The sequence below is a fragment of the Lissotriton helveticus genome, chromosome 4_1, assembly GCF_964261635.1.
Source record: "Lissotriton helveticus chromosome 4_1, aLisHel1.1, whole genome shotgun sequence".
Taxonomy (NCBI): Eukaryota; Metazoa; Chordata; class Amphibia; order Caudata; family Salamandridae; genus Lissotriton; species Lissotriton helveticus.
In genome coordinates this window covers 1,212,961,962-1,212,981,217 of record NC_136063.1, presented here as the reverse complement: position 1 = coordinate 1,212,981,217, position 19,256 = coordinate 1,212,961,962, and the positions used below count along the sequence as shown (strand labels likewise).

Below are 19,256 nucleotides of genomic sequence, written 5' to 3'. Positions count from 1 at the left end.
CACCCTCCCCACCCCACCTGTATTCAGTAGGCATGGCGATTGGAGAGAGAGTACGGTGCAGCCTCCCCGCGCCAAAAAACATATCCATATTAATTTTAATCTGGAGCATACAAGACTTAACATTTACTGCAAAAACTCGTGAGTCGTTGTTAACTATCACAGCTATAATAAGCCATGTATCTAGCGACCTTGCCTGTATTAAAGAATTCAAAAACTGCAGGATAAAAGACAAGCAAAACAAGGTATTACCTTCGTTAAATGAGTAACAGAACCCCCAACATTACCAGCTGATAAAGGTATAAAGTCATGTAAACAGGCATGCGAAAAATGCATTAAACGTATTAAACAGCTCAAGGTAGAAGAATGTCAATGTGCAGACATGAATACCATAGTTTCACACTGAAGTGCTATAGTTAACGCTTTAAACGCTTTAAACGCTTTAAACCTGGGCCTTAACCTAGGCCCTCAAAGTATACTGAGAAATGTGAACTATATGGAGACATATATGGAAACATGAACTCTGACTCATAGGCCTTAATCCGGACTATCAAAAGTACCATATTCTTGTTACATAACAGACTGAACAAATTCTCTGTTCCGTTTAATAACCAGGAATGGAAAACCATTGGAGTGCGTTTAGTAGGGTGCCCTTCATTTATAGCCTGAAGCTGAAGCCTGATCAGCGGAGCTTCCAGGATTGTTCGTCTCCATGTCCAAGTCATCTGGGCCATCCAACATACGTTTCAATTTCAATGGATCCGAAAAAATGTGTGGAGTGCCTTGAATAATCACTCGATACCTTGCCGGACCAACGAATCCATATTGGAAACCCCTTTTCTTCAACTGCGGTCTAAGCGCCAAGAATGCCTTCCTGACGTCCACCGTTTCCTTACTATAGTCTTGAGATATATAGACCTTAGCAGATTTCCACAGGATGTGATTGTTTTTCCGCATGAAGGCAAGAATCTGTTCTACATGCTGGTACCGGAGCGGTTTACAAACAATAGCTCTGGGACCCTTTTGATCCTTGGAGATCCTGGCCGGGACTCTATGGGCTCTGTCAAATTCTAGTGGGTGTAGAAACGTCATGTTTGTAGCTTGGGTAAACCAGGATTCAAGAAAAGCTACGCAGTTCCCCAGTTGATCCTCTGAACCTTCCGGAATGCCAAAAATGCGTAGATTCCCCCTTCGATTCCGGTCCTCCAATTCAGCCAGTTTCCGTGTTGTTTGATCTGCTGCTATGCACAAGCGTTTAACTGCGTTGCAGGTCTTAACTTCCATATCCTCAAGTTTGCTAATCCTCGTTTCCGCCTCTAAAAGTTTCGCATTGGTGTCGCGGTTATCTTGTCTGATTGCTGCCACCTCTTCCTTTGTTGCTTTCGCCAGATCTCTGACTTCATCAAGTCTGCTAAGTATTAAATCTATCGGATCCGGGTTATCCTTCTTCCCCTTGCCAGGTGACGCCAGATCAGACTTAAGCCTCTTCAGGCCTTTTGCAATCTCTTTGTCAGACATGTTCATTCGTGGTATAGACCGACTGATCGTGAACAGTGGATAGTGGTTCCCCTGATTCGTGCCTGATCGCTGTGGCGCACTTCCTTTCCAGTCTCCGGTAATTGTCCCTATTTATCTTATTTGTACTTCCAGATGACCACTCAAAAAGTCGAGACACCCAGGAGCCGGCAATCACTTAACTGATCTATTATATGATTAGCTCAGTCGCTGTGCTGAGGGCGCAATTCCTCATCTCAGGGTGAAAGCTTGCGTCGCCATTTTGGGATCAACCACACACGTTAAATAGGTAATATGCGATGAATGGGACTCGCACTTATTCGCATTGCAGTGGGTGCAATCTCCAAGCATATATTCAGACACTACCTTTTTTACAGACTTTTGCCAGTTATTATCACTCCGTGGTAGCTCCTAACTTTTGCCCATTGCAAGACATCAGTTAATCACTTCGTCACGTTGAGCCAGCACTCAGCCACTACAGCATATAAAAATGTGGCAGCCCAGATGTCTTAGCAGTATCCAAGGCAGATCAAAAGCAGTATCAAAAGCAATTACTTTGATTTGGGATCATGGTCATGGGTTCATGGTCAGTCTTTACACACAGGATCACACACTATAGATCCTCAGGGGTCAAAAACATCACCAAAGGTACCTTTCCGCTTATTCTGAGTTACTGGTTTAAATATTCAGTTGTTTTTAATCTCATTCATTTTGCATGTTTTTCCCATCATAAACGCTGCAAGCAAATGGGCAGAGTCTGTTTGTGGACCTGCAGTTCCTTAAAAATGCGTTATGCCGCCATTTTATGAGGGTGTGAGCGGTGGCTGTGCTCGAGCTGTTTGCTGTTTACTGTGCCCCCAAGCGTCCAATCTACTCACGGTTCTTCTTCTCCGGTTACTCTTTTGCACTCTTCATAGTCCGGTGTGCCGCCGGAATTTTAATAACCTGCTCCCATATCGAGCAGGAGCCTCGGTTCCCGTCTGCTGGCGTCCTCGGTGGGCTGCTGGGCTGGTCACGCAGCCTTCCTCCCGCCTTCCTTCACCAGAGCCCGGCAGCACCCGGAGCGGAGCTTCGAGTCCGACAAAATCGGACTTTTCCTTCACGCAGCTCGTCAGCTGAGCGCTCTGTGTGCTCCGCTTACATTCCGCTGCCCGATTTTTCTGTAGTTGTCAGCGCTGGAATAAATTTGCGCTCCAGATCCAGTCAAGTCCTTCGGCACGGGCGGAGAGACTTAGAGAGCCGCCATCTCCCTCGGCGTCCAAACCACGCCCCCGCCCCTTTCCAAGATTTTACAGCGTTTCTGTTCGCATCGAAGGGCTTCATTGTACCACGGGGCAGGAAGAAGCATTCTACACTTCGTTATAGGTATTAAAGTCAAAATTGTGTCAGTAGCATCCCTAAGCCATTGATGCACAATAAATTGATTATCATGAAGATTGACACTAAGGGTAGGGATAGTGTTGAGGATCATTCCCGTGGACTAGTCTGACCACCACCTTATCCTCTTCACCATGAACAGCTCTATTACTCGTCCAACCCCAAGCTGCAGTTTACAAATGAAACACACACGTAATCTTCACCTCATTCCTCCTGGCGAGCTGGATTCTATAATTAAATCTTGATTGTCATTCCCCCGTCTCTCCCATAGCACCACTGACCTAACTGATCATTACAACAATTCCATCCTCGAAGCCCTTGACCAAATTGCCCCAACTAAACTTAAACCACTAAAAAACATCCCACCCAAATCCTGGTTCAACTCTGACCTAAATAACGAAAGCCGTCCCCTCAGGCAGTCTGAACGTGCCTGGAGGAATCAACCTTCATCTTCCAACTTGATACTCCTCTGAAATGCCAGAGCCAACTACAAAAAGCACATCTTCAATGAGAAAGCCTCCTTCCTTCGTTCCCAACTTGACAAGGCTACAAACCGTCCCAGAGAACTGTTTAACATTGTCAAAAAACAAACCTCCTCTGGCCCTCCAAAACTATTAGCTACCATCGAGAGATGTGAAGAGATTGCTAGCTTCTTCTCAAATAAAGTCAACAAGATCGAAATATCTTTCTCCACCCCCCACCACTTACCCAACACCCCCCTCATACCCCACCTCCCCTCAGCCAACACACCCTCCTAGCACACCAACGATACCTCTGCCTACTTTCCTCCCCTCGCCTAAACCCCCTCAATCGTCCCTCTCTCTCCCCCAGTTAGACACCAATTCCATTGTCCTCCTACCTAAAAACAATGCTTCTTGGAGTGAATTTTGCCCTATATCTGAATACGATGTTCTCAACATCTCCAAACTGAAACCCTCCTCACATACCAAAGATCCTCTTCCCGCTAACTTGGTTCAGGAACTTAAGCACATCATTGCCCCTCAATAGACCAACATTATCAACTCCTCCCTAGTTACTGGCAGTGTTCCTGCTTCCCTCCAACTTGGTCAAATCACCCCTATCCTCAAAAACACAACAGCGGACCCATATGACTTAAACAATTTACGCCCGTTCTCAAACCTTCCCTTCCTTTCCAAAGCCCTTTAAAACTGTGTCCTGTCACAATTGGATAATCACATCGATACATTCAATCTCCTTGACGCTTTCCAATCTGGTTTTAGAAAGGGATGCAGCACGGAAACTGCGATGCTCAACATTACTGATGACATTCACTGCTCTCTGGATAGAGACGAATCCTCCCTCCTCATCCTCCTTGACCTCTCTGCGGCCTTTGATGCTGTTAATCATTTCACCCTTCTGAAAACTCTCAAAGACCGCTTCGGTTTAAATGGCATTGTCCTCAAATGGTTCACCTCCTATCTCCACAATAGAACCCAACAAATTAAACTGAATGGTTGCCTCGCCAAACCACAACCTGTCTCTCTGGGTGGTCCACAAGGCTCTATCCTCTCTCCTACTCTTTTTAACCTCTTCATGGAACCCCTCACAACTATTCTCAAACAAGTTAAAATCAGCTACCACCTCTATGCCGATGACACCCAATTATACTACAAGATCAAATCACACGACATCTTACATCTTAATGATGCCTTGACCAAAATTCGAGCCTGGTTCCATCTTAACCACCTCAAACTAAATCCCCCAAAAACTGAAAACATCTTCTTTTTTGCTCCCGAAAACAAACCTCTGCCTATCCAACACAGGATTGCCGATATCAAAGCACTTAATTGCCCTCTCACCACTTCCAACCCTATCATACCTTGGCAGTAGCGTCGACCAGAATCTCAATCTTATCTCACATATTAAAAACGCGGCCAAAGGTGCCCTCTTCACTCTACAGCACCTTAAAAAAATCAAACCCTTTATTCCAATCGACGACTTTAAAACCATTGTACAATCACTTGTCCTTTCCAGAATTGACTATGGCAACGCCACCCTTGCTGGCACCCACAAAGTCCAATTTGCCCCGATTAAATCTGTCCTCAACCTGGCGGCCAGGTTTATCTCTGGCAGTAAGTGTTATGATCACATCTCCCCAGTCCTCAAAAATCTCAAATGGCTCCCAATCGAAGGCAGATCCACCTACAAGATTGCGTGTATCACTCACAAAGCCCTTCATCAAAACACCCCCTCGTACCTTTCTGACAAACTCCAAAAAGTAGGGTGTACTAGATCTTTGAGGAGCACAAACGCCCTTGTCCTAATCCCCCCCTCAGACCAAAAAGTAAAAGACTCAATCATGTTCTTTCTCAGGTAATGCCCTATTTATTTGGAATTCTCTTCCCAAAGACCTTCGCTGCAACCCTTCCTACCCCCTTTTCAAGAAAAACCTCAAGATGCTGCTTCTCAACAAATAGCGGGGTCCTTAATTCCTAATGAACGAACGGTCCATTTACTCTTTGCTGTCCTCTACACTCTTCCTTCCTCTACCTTTCTACTCTCGCTTTTCAAGAAAAACCTCAAGCTGCTGCTTCTTAACTAATATTGGGGTCCCTAATTCCTATTGAACTATCTGTCCATTTACTCGTGGCAGTCCTCTACAATCTCTCTTCCTACTACTCTTCCTACTCTCGCTCTCCTTCTTTCTCCCTCCAACGAACTACTTAACCCCCGTATTTATTTATTTATTTAGGAAATTTATTGAGCGCACAACTACCCGTGGGTGTCTCGGCGCTATGGGTATACTTTTTCAACAGCCCTCTTCTCCCTTACTTGTTCTCTAAATGTACTCTTTCCTTTCCTTTTACACTTGGAGGACTTTATCACCTAGTCTGTTAAAAATTTGCCGTTTATTGATTTTCTTTTTCATGATGTGTTAAGTACCCTGTAAAGCGCTCTGATAATCTTGGGTCAAGTAGCGCTATATAAAACCTTTTAAATAAATAAACAATTAGGCCCAGTGGCTATTCATAAGTTGTGGTGCCGGCCGAGTAGCAAGAAAGCAAGGGACCGGGATAATAAATGGTACTGCATAAGGTGAGGAGCCAAATAGTCAGGTAATACAGAACACCAGTTACTAGAAGGCCCAGGGAGCGATAAATAGGAGCCCCTGAGAGGGTACATTTAGAAGAAAAGAAAAATGAATAGAGGAAAGCTTCACAATTAGGAATCAGTTGGTCATTAATATTACATTTGTAATCCTTACATATTAGACGTTCTCTCAATCCAAGCAGCCTTGCAAACTGCCTTTAAGTATCCCTTCCAGTTGCATCACATGTCTTTCTCAGTTTTTTCCTCCTCCATTTCAACATACAATCCAACATGTGAATCTGAAAACCTAAAATGTGTATGTTCTGTTGTACTAAGCTCTACTTCGCTCTATTCAGCCCTAATCCTCTAGTACCTGAACTTCCAAATCTATATTCCTGAGCTTGCTCTCTGTTCTTGTCCATCATCAAAATGTATTCCAGATATGCAATTAGGCTTACTCCGCTTGATCTTAGTCATAATTAACCTCCTATCCGTAAATCATCATGGTGCTAAAGTTAGCCCAAATGGAAGATATGCAAACCCCTACAACCTCCCTCTCCATCTGAACCTGAGGTAATCTAGATTTTCCTGACCTATTGGCACTGTCAAATAAGCAACCATTTGGTCCAACCGAATCGACCACTCACATTCTCAGCTAGTTGAAATAGATGGATTCCCTCTGTCGAAGGGGTGATAGACCCCCCTGTCATTCACGCCTCTCATTTATTACCCTTTTTATACCGTTATCCTCCATTTTCAAAAGAAATGGTACTCACAAAACCACTTAACCCTTACCTTACTAGTTCTATGGTATCCTTTTGAAAGCCTGAAACTCCTGCTCTACTATCTTCATTTCCTCCACACCAGAACTCAATATCTTTGCTTCCTTCATATGATTAGGTTTCTCTATGAAATCTATTGGATACCGTTGAGCAGTCCAGAAGACCCATGCATCCTGTTATTCCCTTCCACCAATCTTTGTACTGGGAAAGTCTGCAACCCAGCCTTCTAGAGATAGAAAGAATGTTATTTCCTTTACACTCTTAATGATACTCTTATTGTATACTCTCCTCTAGAGCCTCTTCCACGTAATCTTTGCCTTTGATGAAAAACTCCTGCTCACATGACAGTAGAGGTCCTACAAAGCTCAACTAAGGACGTATATGGAATCCCTTCTCCTCTGCTGGGGAATCATCCTTCATTCGTCCAGCCCCAACACATCCTTGTCACCCACCACCTTCTTATATCTCTGAACTTTCTGAATTGAGTTGAAAGTACACACCTAATTATATATATATCTTTTGTAAAGTCTTCACCAAACAGAAGCCCCTCCCATGAAGTGCCACTTCCTTTGTTTGTCGATTTGAGTCAACTTTGGGTCGATCTTTGAATCTGCTATTCCTCTTTTCAGTGCAGAGAGATTCCTGCCCAAGAGCTGCCTCTATAGGCACAACCCATCCACATCAACCATGGTGGTGTTCACACAAGTGTCTTTAGACTCATCTAATATCTTCTGGCAATTGGTATTCACAATCCCTGCTTGAAGGAGGCCAGTGGGCTGGATACCTCCCTTTGGTTTGGTGTCGCCTTTTGCACCTCCATGGAGGAATGTGTATCCTTTGTGGTGATTAGAATTGCAGATGAGGTCATTGACCTGCAGCTACCCTCAGTGGCAGTCAAGACAAATGTTCTTAAGGAGGTTTTAAACCTGTGGCCAGCCTCATCTGAGCTTTTACTTGTATTTAATGAAGCTCTGCTGAACACCTTTAAATGTATTTGGCCAAAGCCTTGCTCTTCACCAGTGAACAGGCAAATAACCAGATGCCTAGACGGTGGCCTGGACTTTTTTACTCAGAATCTGACCCCCACTAGTTTGATGGTTTAAGCATCCACCTGTAAAGTTAAGCCTAATACTTTCCTTAGGACCTCTCCAAACAGTCTAAATGGATTGAGGCCTTTGGCAAGCGAAAGGTTTCCTCCATTAGCTTAGCTCTGTAGTATGCTTATTACACTGCTATACGCAAGCCTTTGGGAAATGACTAGTGAGACCTTGTTAGTGGTCCCACAGCAGTTTCCAAACTATTCAGGATGGTCCGGATGCAGCAAAGTATGTAATTCAGTCTGACCTGGAAAGGAGTGACTGCATTTTCAGTTTGCCTTTGTCTCATTCAGCCTTACCAGTGTCCCTCAGGTTCGAAAGTGATGGCAGTGGTTGCTGCCTATCTTTGGATGTTGGGATATCAATTTCCCCTTACCTCGAAAGCTGGCTGTTGAAGGTGGCAAACCTTCTGATGTCTTCAAGACTCTTGTTCAACAACCCAGTGTCGCTCATACTTTTTTGGAGAGGTAATTTTTTATAGGAACTGTTCTGGATGCTCTTCAGTTCAGGGATTTTCCTCTGTTGCAACAAGTTCAGGGCTTTTGAGGTAAGATGCTGATGTTTTAGCCTCAGTCCTGGGTCTCAGTGAGAGCAGCAATGAGCCTTCTGGGTCTGTTTGCCTCCTTCCTCCTGTTTATGACTTCACCAGGTGGCAGGACACTGCAGTGGGATCTGATGTTTTTTTGGGCCCAGCACAAAGACATATCATCCAGGTTTTGGAGGAGACAGCACAAGGTCTCCAGGGGTGACTGCTCGCTTGATCCATATCTGACCTGTGTAGACACCTCTCCATACTCCACCCAAAGCAGACCGTGGTGACTGATGCATCTCTGCTTGGAAGTATCATTCATCTAGGGGAGTAGGACCTCGGAATACTCTTCTCTGCTAAAAACCGAGCTCCACGTAAAAGTAAAGGCAGATGCAGCTTTTTGTGGACAACACGACTGTCATGTTGTACTGCAATGGCAGGTTGGAGGGGGGTCCTGTGCCAAGAGCCTCTGTACCTCTGGATTTGGCTGGAGTGTTGGGGTATTTCCCTGATCGTGAGGAACCTACTGGGATCTTTGAATGCCAGGGCTGACTAACACAGCCAGCCTCGTGGAGTAGGAATGGTAGTTGCACCTTGAAGTGGTGAAAGGCATCTTGCGACAGTGGGGAGAGAGCTGATTAGATCATTTTGCCATTACCGAAAGTGCATGTTGGAGGCATATGAGCTGCAGATTGTACGCGTTTGCATAGATCGCCATCTGGTGTTGGGCTCGGATGTCTGCCTTTTTTTTTTTTTTTGTCTTCGAAGAAGTCTTGTAGTCACGAGATTGGGGACTTCTCCTTCGGTCGACAGTGCGCATGGGCTTCGGCTTCAACGTTAGATTGTTTTTTTTCCGCCATCGGGTTCGGTCGTTATCAAACCCCCTTTCGACGCACAATCACAGCTAACAGGCGCTATTGTCTCAATCGCGTTTCTTTCGATGCACACCCTCGACGACAGCTTTCGAAAAACTTCTACTCGTGCGAACTTCGACGCGAACAGCTGGGCCTACCTGCGCCGGTAAAGACTGACGTCGATTGAACGGACTCCTTTTAGAAAATGTCCTCAGTGTGGTGCTAAATTCCCACACACTGACCTCTATCCTGTTTGTAATCTGTGTCTCTCTCCAGAACATCGAGAGGACGACTGTGAGGTTTGTCTATCCTTCAAGTCCAAGAAAAACATCCGGGATTGTCAAGCTAGACGCCACGAGATGTCCCGAGGCGCAGGTTCTATTCTGGACAACTTCCATACAGGCCTCGATAGCCTGCCGGAACCAGAACAGGTCCCAGACTCCGAAGTAGACGTCTCCTATGCCGAAGATGACATCACCGCGGCTCAAAGGGACGTGAGTACTGACACCCCTGCCCTACCCAAGCCCAAAACATAGGCTCCGGTGAACCCGTTGTCTTCGGGCTCAGGTCCACACCATACAATAACTTCAAGCGCCCCACCTTCGGGCCTGGCGCCGAAGGATAAATAAAAGCCTTCCGGCTCGAGCCAGCCACCCGGTCCCAAAAAGCCATCTTTGCCACCGAAGCAGCCGGATAAGACCTCGGCACCGAAGACCTCGGAGCCGAAAACATTAAAAGACAAGCTTCCCATAAGTAAGCCTCATAAACAAACTCCTCTGGAGCAGAAACAACCCGCACCAGGGAAAGCTTCCAAACCGGACACTGTCACTAAAAAGCCAAAAGCAGTTTCCAAGGAGAAATCTTCCACTTCAAGGAGAAATCTTCCACGCCAAGGAGAAATCTTCCACGCCAAGGAGAAATCTTCCACACCAAAGAAAACTGTTGATGCGGAAGAACTTTTTCTCCCCCCATCCAAAGCAAACCAACATCTTAATCCATCCAAAGACTGGTCATATAGTTACCAAGCTACCTACAAAGAGGAACCCCGAACATTTACCACAGGCACCAGTTCCTCTAAAGAAAATACACATGGCTACTAATACTTCACCACCACCTTCACCCCCTCCACCAACTAACCCTAATTTACTCATTTCTCCACCACATTCTCCACAACCAGAGGATCGTGATGATGCACATAGGGATGGGCAAGAAGACGAAGATGTAGTACCATTAGACTCTGAGGATCCTGATTATCCACCACAGGAACCAGACCCATGCATGACTATAGTACAGATCATGATCTAAATAATGATCCGGACTTCTATCCCTCAAAACCATCTCCGCCAGACCACAATGTGGGTTTTGCCCAACTAATTAATAGGGCTGCAACATACCTTAAAGTCAAACTACACTCAGACCCTGTAGAAGAGGACTTTCTTCTAGAAACCTTTGACCAGCCACAAAAATCTGCTCGTGTCTTGCCAATGCTTAAAGGACTTCTTAGACATGCCCCTGAGGTGTTTAAAGACCCAGTTAGAGCTAGGGTTCTTTACCCCAGAATAGATGAGAAATACAAGGAAGCTCCCACTGACCCCTTATACATCAAGGGGCAACTTCCTTTAGATACCCTGGTTGTAGCCAATGCACGCAAAAGAGCAAACTCTCAGGGGTCAGGTGACGAATCTAAATTATTACTCATCGGGCAAAGGTATGGCGTCTCAAGCTGCAAACTTATGGAAAATAGCCACTACACAAGCCCTTCTGGCAAGGTATAACAGGGCTCACTATGATGAGTAAGAACAGCTCATTCAACATCTACCGCAACAATATAAGGACAAAGCCAATGACCTTATCCAAGAAGGCAAACTAATCACTAATACATCCATAAAATGTGTGCTCGACGCAGCAGACACCTCGTCCCGTGCAGTAAGTACCAGTGTTTTGCTGCGCAGACATGCCTGGTTCAGGGTATCTGGTTTTAAACAAGAGGTACAAAATACCATCCTTTAACCCCTTGCACGCTGATGACGAGCTGGGCTCGTCATGAGGTAGCCTCCTGGCACGCTGATGACGAGCCCAGCTCGTCACGTAACATGCGGTTTTAAAAATCTCAGCGTGCGAGCGGAATTCCGCACGCATGCGGTTAATCAACCTTTTGACCATGAGCACCTTTTTGGCTTTGCAGTGGACACATCAAAACAAATACAACAGAACACCCTTCCTTATGTGGAGAAGTGTGGCTCAATGGTTAGAGCAGGCAGACCTTGATGCAGAGCTCTGGCCAGGGACCAGGGTTCGATTCCCGCCTCGGCGGGACTCCGGCTCATTAATTCCCCTGACTGGATATTCTCGCCTCAGTGCCTGTTCTGATCATGGGTCCCACGCTGCAACTCTGGGCAATAGCTTGCTTAGTCTCCACAACGGCCCCAAAAGCGCTGGGATGCCTGGCTGCACCTGGGGGGTGCCCAGGAGTGGACATTTCCCAGGAAAGCCAGGAGGGGTTCCTAAGCGGTATACGGACAGCGCCGGGACACCTCCGGTAGAGGTAGCTGTGCGCTTTACAAATTCCGACATTTACATTTATTTATCCTACAAAAGTCCCAACCAGGGCTCCTTTTCCAGAGGATACAATAGAGGAGGTTACAGGGGGAACAACAACCAGGGCAGAGGCTGGGGTAATACCCGCAGCTCCCCTAATACCAAATATTGACTTCCCTGTGCTCCCCCCCCCCCCCCCCCCCCTCCCCCTTCGATCATCCCACTCCTGTCTAGGGACGCCTCTCAAAGTTCCTGCCTGTCTGGAATTCCATCACAACAGACAAGTGGGTAAGACAAATTATCCAGTATGGTTATTGCCTGGAACTCCCTTCTACCCGTCCTAACATACCTCCCAAACAGCGTCCAATGTCATCAGAACATCTAACGCTTCTCAAACAAGAGGTCGTTGCACTATTACTAAAACATGCAATAGAGCAGGGTCCCTTGCCTCATCATGGCACACGGGTCTATTCCCTCTATTTCCTAATTCCCAAAAAGGACGGCTCTCTCAGGTTAATACTAGACCTCTGGCTGCTCAACTTTTACATCCAATCAGACCACTTCCACAAGGTCACTTTACAACAAGTGCTTCCACTACTTCAGCAAGGAGACTTTCTCTCCACTCTAGATCTAAAGGACGCCTACTTCCACATTCCCATTCATCCCCCTCACAGGAAATATCTCCGGTTTGTGATAGATGGGCAACACTACCAGTTCACAGTCCTACCATTCGGGATCACCACAGCTCCCAGGGTTTTCACCAAGTGCCTTGCAGTGGTTGCAGCCCATTTGAGAAGACAGCAGATTCATGTCTTCCCTTATCTGGACGACTGGCTCATAAAAGCAAAATCCCACAACAGCTGTGTTCAACACACACTCCGTACAATAAAACTGCTTCACAGTCTGGGATTCATAGTAAATCTGGGCAAATCCCATCTCCAACCATCCAGAATACAACAATATCTAGGAGCTACACTAAATACTTCCACAGTCCAAGCATATCCCAACCCAGTCAGGATAACCGCTCTACAAACACTAATTAAAAAACAAACACTAATTCAAAGATTTCAGCCACAACACTCACTACCAGCACGAGTGTTCATGCAATGGGGATGATGGCCTCTTGTATTTTTCTCGTTCCTTATGCAAGACTTCAAATGCGTCCATTACAAGAGTGACTAGCACATCAGTGGAACCAGGCTCAAAGTCAGCTAACAGATCTGGTGTTGGTGGACGACCGCACCCATCGCTCTCTGCAATGGTGGAACACACAGTACCTTTCCAAAGAGCGGTCGTTCCTCTAATCAGTCCCACAGATAGTGCTAACAACAGAAGCATCGCTCACCGGATGGGGAGCTCATCTTCAAACCCATACCATTCAAGGTATCTGGACCCCTCCAACAAAAAACAATTTCACATCAACTACCTGGAATTGTTAGCAATCTTCCTAGCGTTGAAATCTTTTCAACTGCACCTTCTAGGCAAAGCTTTCCTGATTCGTACAGACAACATGACAGCAATGTATTACATACAAAAGCAAGGGGGGACACACTCCCTACAGCTATCGCACCTGGCTCAAAGCATATGGAGAGAGGGCCATTCTGCACAAAATATACCTCCTGGCAGAACATCTACTAGGGGTGCACAATCCAGTAGCAGATCTGCTCAGCCGTCAATCACCAGATCCACGAATGGGAACTTCATCCTCAAGTTCTTCTTCCATTCTTTCGCATGTGGGGACACCCAGAAATAGATCTGTTTGCCACACACCAAAACGCAAAATGCCCAAACTTCGCATCCAGGTATCCACACCCTTTGTCCAAAGGCAATGCGCTATGGTTGAATTGGTCAGGCAAATTTGCTTACACTTTTCCGCCTCTCCCACTCATTCCGTTAGTGGTAAAGAAACTCAAACAACATTCCCTCTCAATGAACCTAGTTGCTTCAACATGGGCAAGACAACCATGGTTCACAACTCTGTTAGAACTATCAGTAGTACCACAATCAAAGCTACACCTCTCACCCAAACTTCTTACTTAGAACCATGGAGAGAGAAGACACCCAGATCCCAAATAACTCAACCTTGCGATCTGGCTCCTATAATCTTAGAGTTTGGCTATCTTAATCTCCCGCCAGACTGTATGAACATTATCAAAGAGACCAGATGCCCTACAACAAGGGCATGCTATGCGGCAAAATTGAAGTGATTTGCCATTTATTGCACGCACAACAAGATCAACCCACTAGATGCTTCCATTCAGAACATCTGTTACCTCTTGCATCTACAACAATGTAATCTAGCGTATACATCTATTAGGTTACATCTAGCCGCCATAGCAGCCTACCTACAAAATAGACAACACTTGTCTTTGTTTAAAGTCCCCACTATCAAAGCTTTTATGGAAGGACTAAAAAAAAATAATTCCTACCAAGAACTCCACCCTCTCCGGTGTGGAACCTAAATGAAGTCCTTACCAGACTAATGGGTCCTCCTTTTGAACCTCTCCACAAATGTGAACTACAGTTTCTCACTTGGAAAGTAGCCTTTTTGGTTGCTATCACATCTCTCAGAAGAGTAAGTGAACTCCAGGCATTAACCATACAAGAACCATTTTTACAGATCCATCATAACAAAGTGGTTCTTAAAACTAACCCAAAATGTTTACCCAAAGTAGTATCTGCCTTCCATCTAAACCAGTCTGTTGAACTCACAGTATTTTTTCCTCAACCAGACTCAGGTGCTGAAAGAGCTCTACATACCTTAGATGTTAAAAGAGCAATACTCTACTACATTGAAAGAACGAAATCCTTTAGGAAAACCAAACAACTTTTTGTGGCTTTCTCCCCACTTCATAAAGGTAATCCTATGTCCAAAACAGGAATTGCGAGGTGGATTGTAAAATGCATACAAATATGCTACATCAAAGCCAAACGCACATTAACCATTCCCCCTAGAGCTCATTCTACACGCAAACTAGGGGCTTCTATGGCATCCTTAGGGAACATTCTCCTAAATGACATATGCAAAGCAGCAACTTGGGCTACACCACACACCTTCACAAAACACTATTCTGTAAATGTGCAGGCAAAACAACAAGCTAGTGTGGGCCAGGCTGTACTAAAAACACTATTTCAAACTACTGCAACAGGTAGCCACCGCTAAGGAGGTAACTGCTGTATAGTCCATGCAAAAGTATACAATCTTCAGCTTATACGCCTCAAATGGAAAATGCTACTTACCATTATGCATCTGTCCTTTGCATGTAGAGCTGCAGAGTTGTACAAGCGCCCACTCGCTTCCAAGGATACCTCTATCTGTTCCAGTATTATCTTACTTAGATACTTCACGCATGGACATCTTTCTATTTCTCACTACTCCATCTAACCCTAGTGGCAAAAACAATCTAACGATGGAGCCGAAGCCCATGCGCACTGTCGAACGAAGGAGTCACTAACCTCGTGACTACAAGACTTCTTCGAAGACAAAAACATGCAGACATCCGAGCCCAACACCAGATGGCGATCTATGCAAAAGTGGACAACTCTGCAGCTCTACATGCCAAGAACAAATGCATACTGGTAAGTAGCATTTTCCTTCCCTAGGATGCTCTTTCATTCAGGCTGGGGTGGGGCCCAAATGATCCTACTGGCTCAGAGTTTGACCAGGATGGTGTGGTACCTGGTACTTCTGAGCATGGGCCTTTGTTAGCCAATAAGGCTGCTGGAGGAGCTTTGTTGCAGCAGCCAGGCAGTATTCTGCACCCGAATCTGCACAAGTTACAACTCGATACGTGGAGCTTGACAACAGTATTTGACTTCTTTGGTCTGCCACCTGAGGCTGTGGATTTCTTCTTTACATCCAGGCGTCCTTCTACAAAATGCATCTAGACTGGAACACAATTGTGGCCTAGTGTGGAGTCTACAACACAGACCTTTTTGAAGCCAAACTGTCAGATGTATTACTGTTTGTGTTTGCCCCGGCAAAGTCTGCTTGCAGTGGCCACTCAGGGTATACGTCTGGCCTATTTACAGTTTGCCAGACCAACTGTACTTGTTTAAATCACCTGTTGTGATGAGTTTCCTTAAAGGTTTGGCACATGTTGCCTCCCAAACAGTTTGATGCCACAGTGGGATTTTCATTTGCCCTAAGTTCACTTATGTTTACCCCTTTCGAACCCATGCAGTCTGTTTACTACACTTTCTGACTCAAAACAGTCTTTTTCATTGTGATCTCTTCAGATTGTGTGAGAGTGAGCTCCAGGCTCAATTTGTGCTGCTGTCCTACATGAGCCTTTTCCCAGTAAAGCTGGTATTGATTACCAGGACTGCATTCTAGCTTAAATTTGTAACTGTTTCACGTTGAGCAATCCTTCAGACTCCCAACATTCTTTACTGCATGTAACCTCTCAAAAGAGGAGAGAAGGACTCCATCGTTTGGATCGCAGGAGAGCTCTGAGCTTTTATATTGATCCCACAAAGACCATCTGGTGGATGAAAAGCTCTTATAGGATTCTTGGGAGCAAAAAATGGCAAGACTGTGCAGAAAAGCCCTCTGTCGCGCTGGATAGTCCTCTACATTAAAACCCGCTGCTCAAATGGTAAGAAGCAGCCTCCGGAAGGGCTCATTCCACCAGGACCAAGGCTTCTGCCACTGTACTGTCATGCAGAGTACCTGTTGACATCTGACAAGCTGTGACGTGGGCTCAGTGCACATGTTCATGGAGCACTACTGCCTTGACAGTCTGGTCCCACAGGAAGGGCATTTCATTAGTTCAGTCCTGCATGATGTGCAGGTGATCTTTGTGAACACAGTGAATGTGAAACATACCCATTGCATAGTCACATTACATTTGGGCTGTACTGCTTTGGTATCTATTCACAAAGTGAGTAATCTGCGATAGAATTATCCATCAGAAGAACAAGTTACTTACCTTTGTTAACGCTCTTACTGGTGGATAATCTGTCTAAACACAGATTCCTCACTGCCCACCCACCTCCCTGTTCAATGGAGTGGTTTACCTCTAAAAGGTCCTACGTTGGAACTCTGCGCATTGGTTTCTCCTATTGTTTTTGTGCTCCGAGTCAGAGGGCACTAGAAGAGCAAAGCAAGAAACTGACATCGGTTCACAAAGAACCTAAAACCCCATTTCAGAGTAAAAACCATGTATCTACAAGGATTGGCAAAGCCATTCACTATGTATTTGGCCAGCCCTATTGGCTTTGCAATGCTTGTTTTGCTGATGCTGCTAACTATTGGCAAAGATAATGGGTCAAAAAGACACCTCCTGTTGGCTTTGCCAATGTTGGTTACGTATACCTAGGCTTTCCTGTTTTCAGTTTCTATTTTTAATTAATTCTGGTGGGGTTTTTTCAGTGTTTTCAAGTGATTTCAATACCTTAAAAAACAGTGGTTATCAGTGGTTACACATTTCCGCGCTATTAAAAACTACAGAAAAAGTGTTTTTCCGGTGTTTATGGAACATTTCGCTTTTATTATTGCTTGCTTTCTGCACTGATAATGCATGGTATATAGACAGTGTACGTATAGTGTATATGAGGTGCAAATGTAACTTATTGTAGTAGCCCATACAATACTTCTTCAGTGAGTCTTTGTTCATGCATGCTAGGTCTTTCCTTCCAATATAAACTTATATCTGTGTAAAGGCCCTCTCCACATTGTCACTTGAGATGGGCAACGCCAAACCAGCCAGTACACAATTTTGTTAACTCCGGCCACTGGCATAGCTTTCCATGCCAATACTGGTTCATTTGAAGATTGCGATTCTCAGGATAGGTTCTGCAGCATTTGCGCTGATCTGGGCACTTATGCCCTCAGAGTTATTGAAGCTGTCAAAAATTAAGCAGCACTTTTGAAACTAGTGAGGAAATTCCCCTTTACGGACGGGATCTAGAACAGAGTACCACAGTGAGGTTTCATTGACTTGAAATGCCATTGGTGGTCAAGGGACATTTATATATCATTGCAAGCCATTTCTCATACATTCTAAAATAAAAGTTCCTGAATTGATATTCATCATTGCTTTGCTCTCTAACATGGAACATGTTGCAGTGCCAAAGTCACTAAAGGTGTCGCCCAGCCTACTCTCAAGGAGATTTTTCTCACTTACACCAATAATGCTGTACACTTGGCAGACAAGGGTGTTTTCAAACTCTAGTTTTATTATGTCCACTACAGCGGTTATGTTTTCCTGTAAAAATCTAGGAATGCAGCAGAGGGTACTTTTTTCACATCACTTCAATATGTGACCAAAGATCCTAATATTTCTTGCCTTTGGTATCATCACTCAGCAAAAATTATGTAAACAGTTGCCACATAAATAATATAGCATTCATAGCCCCTTGGGCTGAGAACCATCAGCTAAGGGACACAGTTGGGATGACTTTCTTTGATGCCACCCAAAGCACAAAATGATACATATTTGCGCTTTAGTTCCTGTGCATAAGAAAACAGTGCACCAGAATGGCCTAAAAAGCCAATAGCATTCCTTGTTAACTCTGAAGATTGTAAAGATGCTTTCAGCGTACCATCTAACAAGTGGAAAGGATCTCTTACAGGGAAGCACTTCAGCTCAGGTATCAATTTTGACAGGTCTTCACACAACTTTTTCCTATACGTAGCTGAATCACTGCAAATACAAAATCACTCCATTCTTTGTTAAACTTGGAAAGAACCTTTTTTTGCAGTGCTCTCTTCACATATACTTGTCACTATACCTTGCATCGAATGTTTAAAGCCTGAGGTGTTGGCAATTCACCTACTATCAGTACTGACTCACTAGAAACTGGGGGCTGATATATTAAGGGGTTTTACCCATTCTCTGTGGGTAAAAGTGATGACAAATATTAGGAAAGATTCTTATGAAGCCAGCCATTTTACTTATAAGGAAAGAATCAAATATGATTTTCATATTTCCTGATTCTCTACAGTTTATAAAATAATTAAACAAGACAGAAAACATGCTTCTAAACTCTGCATCTTTAGACCAAAGACCGCAGAACTGACAAAAAACAAAAGGAAGAAGAAACAATATTTTCGTGGCATCCCACACAAAACTCAAGCAGAATATTGTTAGCCCAGACTTTCTTGCTGCTAGCTTGTATAACAAAGTGACATTGTATTGGCTCCTCCAGGAAGAAAAAAAAGACTTTCACTCTCTTTTTCCTTTCTTTGAATGGCATTTAGTTTGTTGTTGTGCAGGTGTTTTTCAGTGTTTATGTTTTCACTGGTGAGGGCTATTTCTCTTTCAGTGGGGTTTTATCAGTTATTATAGGTTTAAACCTAAAACCGGACTGTCTACGTATACCTGACAAGATACCACCCCCATATTGGTCCATGTACAGTTTGCAATGGGCAAGTGCCCTCTTGATAAAATTGAACTGTTATTACAGCTGCTGCTGGAGTCTGATAACTTGTGCTGCTTATTTGGGGATCAGCAAGTGCTTTGTTTTGAAAATGTGAGTTTTGTTTTAAAAGCTACCAACATCTTATGGGTGA

The 19,256-nt window shown here is 44.6% G+C and overlaps 1 protein-coding gene across 3 annotated transcripts in view; it reads left to right on the top strand.

Annotated features, from left to right (window-relative positions):
- Positions 1-19,256, top strand: part of ZCCHC2 (zinc finger CCHC-type containing 2) — a 283,093-nt gene that overhangs the window by 172,655 nt on the left and 91,182 nt on the right. The gene's annotated exons all lie outside the window — the stretch shown is intronic.